The sequence below is a fragment of the Dreissena polymorpha genome, chromosome 6 (assembly GCF_020536995.1).
Source record: "Dreissena polymorpha isolate Duluth1 chromosome 6, UMN_Dpol_1.0, whole genome shotgun sequence".
Taxonomy (NCBI): Eukaryota; Metazoa; Mollusca; class Bivalvia; order Myida; family Dreissenidae; genus Dreissena; species Dreissena polymorpha.
Genome location: NC_068360.1, coordinates 82392342 through 82406293, shown reverse-complemented (window position 1 = coordinate 82406293; position 13952 = coordinate 82392342). Strand labels below are relative to the sequence as shown.

Here is a 13952-nt window from a genome sequence, read left to right as displayed (position 1 = left end):
CCTAGTGACCTAGTTTTTGAACCTAGCTGACCCAAATTCAATCCTAACCCATATCTTAACTAGACAAACATTCTGACCATATTTCATTAAGATCTGATGAAAACTGTGACCTCTATTGTCTACAATAGGTTTTTCTATGAGTTGACCTAGTGACCTAGTTTCTGACCGCAGATGACCCAAATACAATCCCCATCCAATTTTTATCAAGATAAACATTCTGACCAAATTTCATAAAGATTGGATGAAAACCGTGACTTCTATTGTCTACACAAGGTTTTTCTATTATTTGACCTAGTTTTTGACCCCAGATGACCCAAATACAATCCACACCCAGATTTCATCAAGATAAACATTTTGACCAAATTTCATAAAGATTGGATGAAAACCGTCACTTCTATTGTCTACACAAGGTTTTTCTATTATTTGACAAAGAGACCGAGTTTTTGACCCCAGATGACCCAAATACAATCCCAACCCAGATTTTATCAAGATAAACATTCTGACCAAATTTCATAAAGATTGAATGAAAACTGTGACCTTTATTGTCTACACAAGGTTTTTCTATTATTTGACCTAATGACCTAGTTTTTGACCCCAGATAACCCAAATACAATCCCAACCCAGATTTCATCAAGATAAACATTCTGACCAAATTTCATAAAGATTAGATGAAAACTGTGACCTCTACTGTCTACACAAACAAATTGATGACGGACACACGCACACACGCACGCACGCACGCACAACGTACGCCGGACATCACACGGTCACATAAGCTCACCATGTTACTTCGTAGCAGGTGAGCTAAAAAACCTGATGTTTCATAACATCTTTAATCCTTGAAAGTTTAAAACTGTCCATAATATAAACTTTAAATAAAACAAGAAACCGTCGGAGACGGGTGATGCTCCCCAAAGTTGATTTTGTCACAATATTGCACTACATATTCAGATAAAAGGAAACTTCTTGAGGGCACAGTAGTTGGGGGGACAAGAATTGTTTATAGAAAATTTCAAAGGGCCATAACTCTGTGAAAAATCATCCGACCAGAACCCGCTGATAATATGCACATCTCCTCTTGGTAGTGAAGCTTCCCATAAAGTTTCATTGAATTCCGGTCATTAGTTGTTGAGAAAAAGCCTGGACAAGAATTGCACTATATGTACAGTTAATGGAAAATTTCAAAGGGCCATAACTCTGTGAAAAATCATCCGACCAGAACCCACTGATAATATGCACATCTCCTCTTGGTAGTGAAGCTTCCCATAAAGTCTTATTGAATTCTGGTCATTAGTTGCTGAGAAATAGCCCGCACAACAATTGCACTATATGTACAGTTAATGGAAAATTTCAAAAGGCCATTACTCTGTGAACAATCATCCGACCAGAACCCGCTGATAATATGCACATCTCCTCTTGGTAGTGAAGCTTCCCATAAAGTTTCATTGAATTCCGGTCATTAGTTGCTGAGAAATAGCCCGGATAAAATTGTGCACGGACGGACACACGGACGAACGGACAGAAGAACCGGCAACTACCGTAATTACTCTATGTATTCGGACACTCTAAGTTTTCGGACACTCCTTCTTTAAGCAAAAATTATTATTTTTTGTGACTCTTAATATTCTGACACACGGGTTTTCGTCCATAATTAATGACTCTAAGTTTTCGGACAGTATATTTTACAATGCTATTTTACCAATTTCGGTATTGTTTTCGATATCTAATGACACTTCGTTCATGGGTTTTTACAATCAGATTAACATCATAAAACATGCAAGCCTGAGGGCAACGGACCATTACATTTGCGTTATTGGGTAAATAACCTTGTAAACTGGTATTAAACAATGATTTCGCCCGATAGCATAAGCGTTATGACAATTACCAGGGGTAGTGCAAATTAACAGTTCATTTATCTACCGCAATGGAACTACCCTTTCTTCGTAAAATAACTGTGACAAATACTAAACGCTTCAAAGTGTGATGCACCCTATTGCAAGTTTTACGAACAATGGAGATGTAAAACAAAAATCGGAAATGAAAAAACAAAGAATTCATAGTTTGCTTTTTTATTGCGTTAATTACAGGTTCATACTAGCGAGTATCGGTACATAACATGCTCATCTTTGAACTCGTTGGTCAAAGTACAACCTTGTAGTAACATTCTGTCAAATAAATTAAGCATTTAAAATGATTTAAAATGCAGTTAAAACATATATAACTGTAATTTATACTATACAGCATGGTATTTTACAAGCGCGTGCTATTACCGGTAGTTGTTGATACAAATGACGTTATTTTAGGACACTTCAATTTTTGACGCTAAGTTTTCGGACACCTGTATTTTGTGAATATTTTTCGTATCTAAGTTTTCGGACACAAAAACAATTATTATTTTTAAGTGTCCAAAAAACATAGAGTAATTACGGTATATGCTCCCCCCAAAATAAATTTTGGAGAAGCATAAAAAAATCCTCCGATGTTAACGGATATCTTTGTAACCGTCAAACATATAGACTGATATTTTGGCGCAACAATCGCAGACGTCTTTTGGGCTCTTTTAGACATTTTTATTTTCGCATTGTAATGAAAGTACATACGTTTTACATATACATGCACAATGATCGACGGATGAAGTCAGATTGAAAACGCATGTATGTCATCGTAAATAATTTGGTTAGATGCTTTATTTAACTATGAAGTCTAGTTCGCAGAGCGTTTGAATAACTTTGACACTTGTCCTGCTCCGTCATCCAGGCGCTTGCTGAATGAAAACGTCCCCGCGTTACGATTATATTTCCAAAGAGAAATGAGCAAAGCATTTTCTATCGAAGCTTTTGTATCATACGCATTAAATTTGAATAATTTGCGTAAATGTCAAATTGGTTGTGTTTTCAATACGCATGATATTGTATTCCTTTGCGTTTTTAAACATTTTAATAAGGTGAAAGATGAAGAGACGCAGCTTATCTGGGGCACTGGTTAAAGTAAAAGGCAATTTTGGGCGAGCGTGGTCTACGTGGGCGGGGGAGCCCTAGGGTTGGTAATGGGGCCATGCATAGTTGAGATTTACCGTATTGTCTTAAGAGATGTTCAGTATCAATTTGAAGTAAATCGGTGTAGAAATGAAGAAGTTATAGTAAAAGGCAATTTTCGGTGGGCGTGGTCTATATGGGCTGGGGCGCCCCAGAGTTGGTAATGGGGCCATGCATAGTTGAGATTGACTGTATTGTCATAAGAGATGTTCAGTATCAATTTGAAGTAAATCGGTGTAGAAATGAAGAAGATATAAAAAAAGGCAATTTTGGGTCGGCCTGGTCTATGTGGGCGGGGGCGCCCCAGGGTTGGTAATGGGGCCATGCATAGTTGAGATTGACTGTATTGTCATAAGAGATGTTGGGTATCAATTGGAAGTAAATCAGTGTAGAAATGAAGAAGTTAATGTAAAATTACATAAAACAAGAGGGCCTGAAGGCCCAAAGTCGCTCACCTGAGATAACAAGATATTATTGGGACAAATCTTCTGACCAAGTTTCATGAAGACCGCCCCTTGGAAACCATGTTTTTCAAGCAAACATTATAATTTTCGAACTCATCCAAGATATCATTGAGACCAATCTTCTGACCAAATTTCATGAAGATTGGACAATAAATGTGGCCTCTAGAGTGTTCACATGGTTTTACCATAGCCATATAAAGCCATATAAGGAAAAATGCCCCGCCCCTTGGCAGCCATGTTTATTAAGCAAACGTAACCATTTTCGAACACATCCAAGATATTATTGAGACCAATCTTCTGACCAAATTTCATGAAGATTGGACAATAAATGTTGCCTCTAGAGTGTTAAAAATATTTTACTATAGCCATATATAGCCATATAAGGGAAAATGCCCCGCCCCTTGGCAGCTATGTTTTTCAAGCAAACGTTACCATTTTCGAACTCATCCAAGATATCATTGAGACCAATCTCCTGACCAAATTTCATAAAGATTGGAAATAAATGTGGCCACTAGAGTGTTAACAAGGTTTTACTATAACCATATTAGGAAAACTGCCATGCCCCCTGGCAGCCATGTTTTTTCACCGATCTGGACCATTTTCGAACTCGTTCGAGATATCAATGAAATCAATGTTTTGTCAAAGTTGCATGATGATTGGGCAGAAATTGTGACTTCTAGAGTGTTCACAAGGTTTCTCTGTAGCCATATAAGGAAATATGCCCCGCCCCCTGGCGGCCATGTTTTTCAACGGAACAGGAACCATTTTTTAACTCAACTAACATATCATTTAGACAAACATTTTGAAAAAGTGACATGAAGATTGGGCATCAAATGTGACTTCTACAGTGTTTACAAGGTTTTTCTTTTTTTTGACCAAGTGACCTTGTTTTTGACCCAGTTCTGACCAAAGTTCATGAAGATCAGACAATATATGTGGCCTCTAGAGTGTTCACAAGGCAAAATGTTAACGACGGACAAAAGGCGATCACAAAAGCTCACCATGAGCACGTTGTGCTCAGGTGAGCTAAAAATGAGTGAAAATCTCTGACCCGGCCCCACCCCCCATAACTTTTGACCCAGGGGTCAGATCAAAATTCCAAAAAGTGCAGGGTCGCACATATGCTCATAGCTACCATGTGTGTAAGTTTTAAGGTTCTAGTGCTTATAGTGTAAGAGGAGATAGTGGCCAGGACGGAAGGAGGGACGGAAGACGGAGATAACCACAATATCCCCACTTTTTCTCCAAAAGACGTGGGGATAATTACAGGGCCCTCACTACTTTGGGGGAAGGGGTCCGCAGCCCTTAGGAGGGGGAATTTTCGCGGTGTTTCCCTTTTTGGGGGATTTTTTACTTACTCTCTCATTATTTCATTTGTACATGTTTGCACTATATTGCATTTTTCATAATTTAATATGTTTAAAAAGATTAAATTGAAATAGAATTGAGATATAATAATCATGAGACATATCTTTCTATTAAAAAAAAAAAAAAAAAAATTTTTTATATTTTTTTTAGGGGGAATTTTTCCCCCCAAAAGGGAAAAAAGGATTCTTTTCATGTGGGGGACTGCCACCGAAATTCGGCGGCAGATTTGATAGATTAAGGGCCCTGAATTATGTCATTATTCCACCAGTCACCAAATATCTGATCGCTCCACAAACATCATCACTAGATCTAGATATTATGAAACCCTGTCAAATATAGTATTGGGAGGTAGTCAAATCATTGTCCAAAATAGATACTTTTTCAAAGGCAACTATTTTGGCATCTTTTTCGAATCAGTCGATTACATTTGAGCAGTCGTCGAAATTCGCACTAGCCCGACAGCAAAAAACTAGTATTTTTTCTTTCGGGCTTGTAGGAAATCCAATATTACAAGCCCGACGTGCTTGTACAATTCATTAAACAGAAAACGAGTTCCGCTTTCATTTTCAATATTTGTAAACAAAGATTTGAGCAGCTTAAATCAACAACCGCTTATGTTTTAACACACTGCACACACGTGCTGGGCAATCACTGCGCATACAGCGCATGGTTTTGTGGTTCCCGGATTGCTATTATGTACAATAAATGTTTTGCGTTGCATTTGGGACACAGAGAGTAATGGCCGAACCATTTTGTACACACCGGTCTTACTGACCTGTGTACTTACGCGAAAGGAATTGTGGGTAGCACTTCTTTTACAAGTGAAAAGCGAAAGAAGGTCAGGTAATCATACTTCTAATAATCGCTATCAGTCTGGATAGAGATTAAAAATCACATTTTAACATAATCAAATAACATTTCTTTAAACAACATTACGTTTTAAACACACAATAAAGAACGGTTTTTCTTTCATTATTAACTTTTTCATTCCTACGCAGAACCATTTTGGCGGAAGCATAATTCCCCAAACCAGGGGAATGTGATGCGTCTAAGAATAGAGGTGACAATAACGTAGTGACGTCACCATCTATGTATAGAATGATGGCCGAACAGTTGTCATTCAAGTACGTCGTTGAGGAATGCTTATCTGAGGTAACTGTGATTGACGCATTTGTTAACTGGCTTTTTGTAGAATAACCTGGCACTTAATTGCTTATATATTTTCTGGTGGTTCACTAGGTTTGCTCTCTCTTTCACATGGATAGATGGGATAAATATCTGCTAATTTTTTACCTAAACTTTATGTATATATTTATAATTGTGATTAGATTGAAATCCGTTTGTGAAATTAATTTCTTCTTATTTCAGGATCCGAAAGAGGCTGGCTCAGATGACGAGGAAGCTAACTTGGATGGTGATGAAATTAATAAGAGATTTGTATTGTATTCTAAAGATTGAATAAATGAATGCTTCTTTGGATGTTTTATGTTATGTTTATCTGCAATTTTAACAAAAATGTTTGGGCTAGTAAAATCTGACTCGGGCTTGTTCAAATTCCCATAGTACTAGCCCGACTTGCTTGTAGATTTAAATCTGAATTTCAATGACTGTTTGAGTATGGTCCCTTTGTAACATAGCTGGTAAGTACTGATCAGTTTTTGGTAATTTAATTCCCAATTGTTACTCTTTATTAGTCTTTTAACTATACATTTATGCAGCAATTTATATTGACCAACTTGACCCGTAAAACCTTGGTATTTTCAGACTAACCATACCTTTAAAACCTTGGTATTTTCTGACTAACCCAGGCTTGGCAAAATTGGACAAATTTGCCAGTCATCCGGAAAGGCATTTCAGAAAATGTGCCGGTCTGGATAAAATTTAGCCAGACCGAAAAAAACAACAACCCAACTATGTACATTAACATTAACCCTTTATTTTAGCTCAACAAGCCACTGCCAGTGCTTTATCCTAATAAGAAATCAGTTTTTGATGTCCATCAATTTGTCTTGATAGTCTGGACACTTTTCAGCTAGATTGCACCTTACCGGTCCGCAGTTGTTTACCACTATAGGCAAAGCGTTTTTTTTGGGGCGGTAGCCTCCGATACTAAGGAAATATTTATGATAAAAAGGATTATTAGGTGTTGCGTTAGGTGAAAGGTGTAGGTGTTGCCTGTTGGGTGTTGCGCTTACGTACGTACCGGTAAAGTGCAATTGCCCCCAATATTCTTCAATTTCCATATCTTCTTCAGTGTCACACAGTTTATTAATCTCCCTTTTGAAATAAGGGATTACAACAATGTTGACTAAAGTAAGAAGAAGTATCGAAAATACAATTGCGGTTAACGGACACTAACTTGTACAATGTAAAACGATAATTATTTTTGGAGACCTATGACGAGTACATGTTATAAAGATATCACTAGAACATCGTTTATATTTAATAAACAACCATTTTAAAGCCATGCTTCATAAAGAAATTCATATTTTTAATTTCCTTATCTACTCGAAAAATATGTCAAAGCTATCAAGATCTTTTTTGACAGAACGCAGTTGCCGATTTTGCGATTGAGTTTGAAGTAGGTGTTGTGTAACCAGTTGGATTTGCTAATTGTACTTACCAAACTTATTGCAAACATCAAAACAATGAGCGATTTCATTTTCATGATGTAGTAAGGGGTTTGCTCTTCGAATTTTAAACTTTAAAAAAAATAAAATTGTTTGCATTCAATTCATATTTTGCCCGTTGCCAGGTCCAAATGGAAATCTGCCAGTCAGGACCGGCGGACTGGCAATTTCGCCAAGCCGGCTAACCATTAATGTGAAACCTCAGTATTTTATTACTAACACTACCTGTGAACATGTTGGTAATTTCATTTTAACGATATAAGTGGAACCTTGGTATTTTCATTTTAAAAATACCAGTAAAATCTTGGTGTTTATTACTAATGATACCTGTGGAACCTTGGTGATTTCAGACTAACCATACCTGTGAAACCTTTTTATTTTCAAACAAACAATACCTGTGAGACCTTTGTATTTTAAGACTAACAATACCTTTGAAACCTTGGTATTTTCAGACAAACAATACCCGTATTTTCTGACTAACCATACTTGTGACACCTTGGTATTTTCTGACATACCATACATGTGAAACTTTGATATTTTCTGACTGACCATACCTGTAAAACATTGGATTTTTCAAAAGAACAATAGCTGTAAAGCCTTGGTATTTTCAGACAAACACTACCAGTGAAACTTTTGAATTTTCCGACAAACAATACCTGTGAAACCTTGGTATTTCAATAAAAATAATACTGGTGAAACTTTGGTATTTTCTTGCTTACCATAAATGTGAAACCTTGGTATTTTCAGAAAAACAATACATGTGAAACCTTGGTATCTTTAGCCATAAAATACTGCTTAAACCTTAATATTCTCAGACAACCAACACCAGTGAAACCTTGGCAACTTTAAACGACCCACACCAGTATATTGTTTACTTGTTGAGCCATCTATTAGGCTGGAAAAACCCAGAGCGGTAAAAAGTCTCCTAGGGGAAGGGGGTATTCATATTGGTTGAATATGCCTTTCATTACCTCCTGTATTATTCTCCTAGAGGGGTATGCGTATTGATCGAATTAGCATGAAGTAATTTTGTTGTTTGTGACCAATCAGCGAATGACGGAACAAGATGAATTCAAAAGCTATAAATATATTACATTTAAAGGCTATTATGACTTAAAAGATTTTCAGTCATGTGGATATTTTTGGAATATTACGTTTCATTTTTATTTTCTCCAAATAAGAAAAATCGCGCTATTTTTCCCCTAAAAAGGCTGAGGTCCCTTCCCCAAAAAGGGTGTTTTGGCCCTGATAAAAGTGACAAATTTGAGAATTTGTTTATAGACAAAAAGGACCAAATTGGGATTTTTTGTATCAACAAATAGTCACAAAATGGGTTTTCCTGGCCATTTTGGATAAAAATCATATAAATTATGGTAATTTATTTTGTAGGTTGTGTAAAAAAATAAAATTGAGATATAGTCTAACAGGGTTGTCATTATGATTGTAAACAAAGGATTTTTTTGGAAAAGTAACCGATTCGGCCGGGTGTCAAGGGGGCCACCTAGGCCTCCTTGTAGGTCCAGGGCAAGGCCCTGGTAGGGAGGTCAGGTGGGCGAAGCCCCCCGACCGAAAACGAATTATAGACATTTTAGGGACAAAATACTGCTATTCTCAGAGCATAAAAAGTTAAAATGAGGTCTAAAAAGAATAGCGAATTTTAAGATTTTCACATTTTTAGTATACTGTACAATGTAAAAACATATTATATTTATAGATCTTTGCATGTTCCAATAATATCCATTACCCGATAATCCAGTATTATTACGATTTCTTTTTTTTAAAACCAAATTACGCCCAATGTTGACGATGAATGTCGTCCGCCATTTAGCGCAAGTGCATTTACAAATTGAATTGTGGGATTAGGAAATTCCGATTGAGCATGCGTGAATCACGTGACGCGATTTGAGAGCATTGAGAACCGTTTATATTTAGTAATAACGACAAGTCAAACACTCAATCTAAACTGTTACATGTACGGTACCTCCTTTCAGAAAAGTTTGCGAAAGTGAAAGTGAATTTCTGAAAATAAAAACGCGCCTTTCTTTAAATTTTACCGAGTACTTTTCATTCCGGATCGTGGTATAACTTGTCAGATCATTCATGCATGTAGACCTATATGTATGCATAGTTTGTCAATCTCAAAACACGTTAGTTACCTACTTATTACATTATGTGTTATGACCATTTGTATAACAAAATGCATTATTTAATTGAAGTATTTTCAAATGCGTATAATTAAATGTGTTATCCGAAATCATTTTCAGATTTCATTATTCATGGAAAATTAAGAAAATTCTAGCAACAGAGACACATTTCTCGTGTTTTTCATGTACAGATTAAAATCATGCCAAAGTTAGACTTCATGTATAACATCACGTCATTCTTCCTTGGAGAAAGCGTGGACTTTAATATTTAGATGCTGAATAACAACTTCGTAGCGCAGAGGTCGCATGGTAGAAAATTAGAGAGCATTTTTTAATATGATTTTTTTAATATGTGGAAACTTTTTCTCTAACTTAAAAAACTAGTTAATTACGCTCTACAGTGCAGCATTTGTTGAGATACGGTCAGTAATAATCTGTCAAATGTACAGCTATTTGATACAATTTCACGTGGAGTCGGCGTGTATTCGGCTGCCCGAGCGCTGATTGGTTGACGTTCTTACCAAGAAGAATTTGATTGACAGCTGAAAAAAATCAATATTGGCCACTCGCTGAGAAATTCATTGAAAACAGTAGCTCTTAGGCGGAGTTAATGGACTGACTGAATGACCGGGCGTCGCTCTACTATAGTACGTTTATTCCTCGTCAATTATTTTAGGTTTGCATGATACAAACTTCCGATCGCAATTTTAAAGATTCGGGAAAAACAACCGATTTTCTGGCGATTTTAACCGATGAGTTCGATCGGCAATCGGTTAATAATGACAACCCTGGTCTAATAATCATATCAGTTAGGTTGCAGTTCACCAATCTTATGCTCATTGTAATTTTTTATGTAACCAAGTCAATAACAATGTCGAAAAGTTGTCTTTTATTTACACTGTTCGAAATTTCAAAATGAAAATGTCAGCAAAAATAGTGTGTTGAATATCGTCTTGCTTTTTTAGGTTGCATGTAAAGGATAACGCCTGTAGGCTACCATTCAGGTAAATTCAATGTGTTCTTTAAGTTTATTCATTGCTTTCCTTAATTGGAGACCAATGAGCACAAAATCTGTGAGCAGAACTGCGATTGTGTAATGATTACTCCCAGAGTTGCCATAGCAAAAATTATCAAAGGCTCTGAGAGTACATTTATATGGACTATAGTACTGATTAGACCTGTACAGTCAAGCTTACTTCATAAGATAAAATGTATTGTGTCATGTTTGAAATAGTAGACTGCATTAAATTGCATTCTTTAGTTGTTCCTGTCAAATCCTGGTAGACTTTGCCACGAGGATTTTCCAAATCATGATGCTGTGCAAAAATGAAATGTACAAAAAAGTATGAAATGTGGCATTTAAGTGATGATAGCCAAAACTAAGAAGAATAAGACTATATCCTATATATTGAAACGACGTTTAAAAATACAAACTGATAAAGTGACAAAAGAGAGACATAGTATAAGCCTCGACTGGCTCGAGCTTCCTTCTCAATTCTGTCCAATTGTATTTAACAGCCTTTATGTTAAACAATACTGCAATTCTACATGCCTAGCATATTTTTCAAATATAGTTTGTATGTTTGTAATGTATTGCTTACATTTCAATAAACTAAATAGTGTTTAAACCATAAAGTGACAAACCAATGCAAAACAAGAACAGACCTGACGAGCTGTCAATCGTTTCTCCACATGGGCCAATTCACCTATGACATTTCGGCAAAGATATGGAGTCAATCAGGAAATAAAAACGGTATAAATTGTTGTCTAAACATGTGTACAGAGAATGTTAAATAAAGGGAAATTGTTATTTATTGGCGCCCTTCGTTACAACTTTTTGTTCTATCAAGGAAGACATTCGAAGATAACCGCATGGTCAAAACCTTGAGGAGTCAAGCTGGTCCCATAATATAACGGCCAGTGGTCGAAACGGACCAAACGGACCGCTAGGGTACATTAGCCATTCTCCTAGCAGAGTTGTCGTTCGTGCCTCAACATACATGAATGTAATGAACCGCAGTGAAAGAGAGTGTACATTTGCAAGACTTCAGAACATCTGGAAATCGTGGCAGTCCAGAATTAAAAAAATAAATATATAAAGCTGAGCGAGATAGGACTGTCGTGGCATGTTTGTTTTTTTGCGAAATACATATACCAGTATATAGATAAAGACAAAAAGTTGTTGCATTATGTCGCTGTAAGGATGAGTGAAATTAGTAAGTATACATATATATATATATACAAAAAACTTTCAGTGAAAAGATGGACTAAATGCATGCGCATATGGAAATTAACGTCCAAACTGATTACCCGCTAAGAAGAGAATTCCTTTTAACGCAAAATATGCCTAACATTAAAGCGGAATATGTCGTCTCTGATTAACATGTGAAGACTGCACAGACTTATCTGGAGTGACACTTTACGCTGAGGAATTATACCCCATTTTCACAAAACAAGTGTCAATAATATCAAAACGAAGTGAACGGACACTGTGCTTTTCTATGATCCAAGATCAGATTTCTCGATCTTCACTCCTTAATTGTTCGACTTACTTATAATATGATAATCTGCACATGATGCACATATGTTTTGATGGTAAAACATTTAAGTAAACTTAGTATTTATAACGTTATCAATCGCGTTATTGCGTGTTAAAACTTAAGACTACATGTGGAAAACATTTTTTTCTGGAGGCATGCCCCGGACCTCACTAGATTGCATCGGCATAATACATGCATCTTACTACCCCACTGAATTATATTAATCTCATTCTAAGAAATTTGCTTCAATGCATGTGGGTAAAGTGTCATCCCTGATTAGCCTATGCGGACGGCACATGCTTATCTGGGACGACACTTCACGCACATGCATTAATATTTTTAAAGAACGGGGTACATATGCAAAAAATAAATGATCTTTTGTCGAATGACCGCTAAAAGATGTCGAATCAACATAGTAGTGATATGCTTACGTGTGGTATTGATTTTTTATTAATCGATTTAAATTGAAACTGATATTAATAGTTAGTAATGACGATATCATAACAAACGATTTTCGACGTTACCGGTAAGTGTTATATAAGAGTTAAAATCAGACATTTACGCAAAATAAGTAAATTTAAAATCTAAAAATGTCTTAATTTGTTAACGTTATTTATTTTTTCCTCCGTACAGACATTGTGGTATTTAATTCATTGCACATACACACATTATTATACAGTGAATACTACGATGAATCTTTAGTCAACTTATATCTTCTAATATAATTTATGTACACCCTCCATGTTTTTACCAAAAAAAAAGAAAAAAGACCGTCCATAAAGTACGTCACGGTCCTGGGGGTCGGGGGATGAGGGGTGTAGGAAAGTGTGACAGTTTGTGTCATGGGGGGGGGGTCAAGCCAGGTTTTATGTCTTAAACTTAACCTCACCTTTTGTAATTGAAAAAGCAGCAAACAAATGATGTGTATATATAATTGTCAAGTTTCATATTTGTATACTAGTATTTAATGTATATATCTGGGACGATGTTTTACGCGCATGCATTTAACCCCGTTTTCCCAGATGTTGGCTGCATTGGGTATACACTTAATACTTATCATAATCATTCTTAGAAGAACATACTGCATTAATACTTTGCCGCCATCCGGGAATGTTATTCTTAACATACTTTGTCCGATGACAGTCCCATCTCGCTCAGCTTTGGTTTTGGTGATGTACTGCCCAGATCTGCAGCTGTTCTTTGGTCTCGTACATGCACCCCTGCTATCCAAGTCTTGCTTGTTTAGAGTGGAATTAATTTAACTCCGTCGAACGGGACAGGCATCCAAGCTGGTGCATTATAAAACGTTCATTAGGCTTTGTCACAAATTATCAAATCTAAGGCGTTCTTTCTTTTTAATCAGCGGAAATGCTTACTTGTTCGGTCGGCCATGCGACTATCACTTTGTGCATCATAGAAAGTTTGAACGTTGTTTTCGGTGTTCCGTCGATGATGCGGTTCTTCCACGTTGATACTGCGCGCTGGCCGCGTTCTTGTGACTGTAATATTTAGTTGCAATAAGAAGACGTGCTGATGGTGGTACGGTCGTGGTTCTGACGCCGTTGATCATTTCAGGTGACAAGGTCTAGGTATTGTGACGGATATTAATGCTTAGTCTACAAAAAACTTTCACGTTATGTTCTTATCGGGGTCTTCCATACACAAAATGACTATTTCAGCATTCCCGTGAGATACAGTCTTTAAAGAATCTCATCGCTGAAATATTTTTTGGGCCAAGTGAAATGTATTATGATCTTGTAATTTGACAAAT

General features: G+C 36.5%; 1 protein-coding gene and 1 long non-coding RNA gene across 2 annotated transcripts in view; one reads left to right on the top strand and one right to left on the bottom strand.

The window, feature by feature from the left end:
* The window catches only part of LOC127834361 (serine/threonine-protein phosphatase 2A regulatory subunit B'' subunit beta-like), a 93956-nt gene extending 82450 nt beyond the window's left edge, over nucleotides 1-11506 (bottom strand). The window contains exon 1 of the mRNA XM_052360127.1: nucleotides 11307-11506. The gene's annotated coding sequence lies outside the window, so the exon portion shown is untranslated. The remainder of the gene's footprint in view (nucleotides 1-11306) is intronic.
* LOC127834370 (uncharacterized) lies at nucleotides 5591-6343 on the top strand. The gene is made up of 3 exons (XR_008027879.1): nucleotides 5591-5710; nucleotides 5866-6019; nucleotides 6236-6343. It is a non-coding gene; the product is annotated as an uncharacterized LOC127834370 (long non-coding RNA).
* Nucleotides 11507-13952: the final 2446 nt, after the last annotated feature.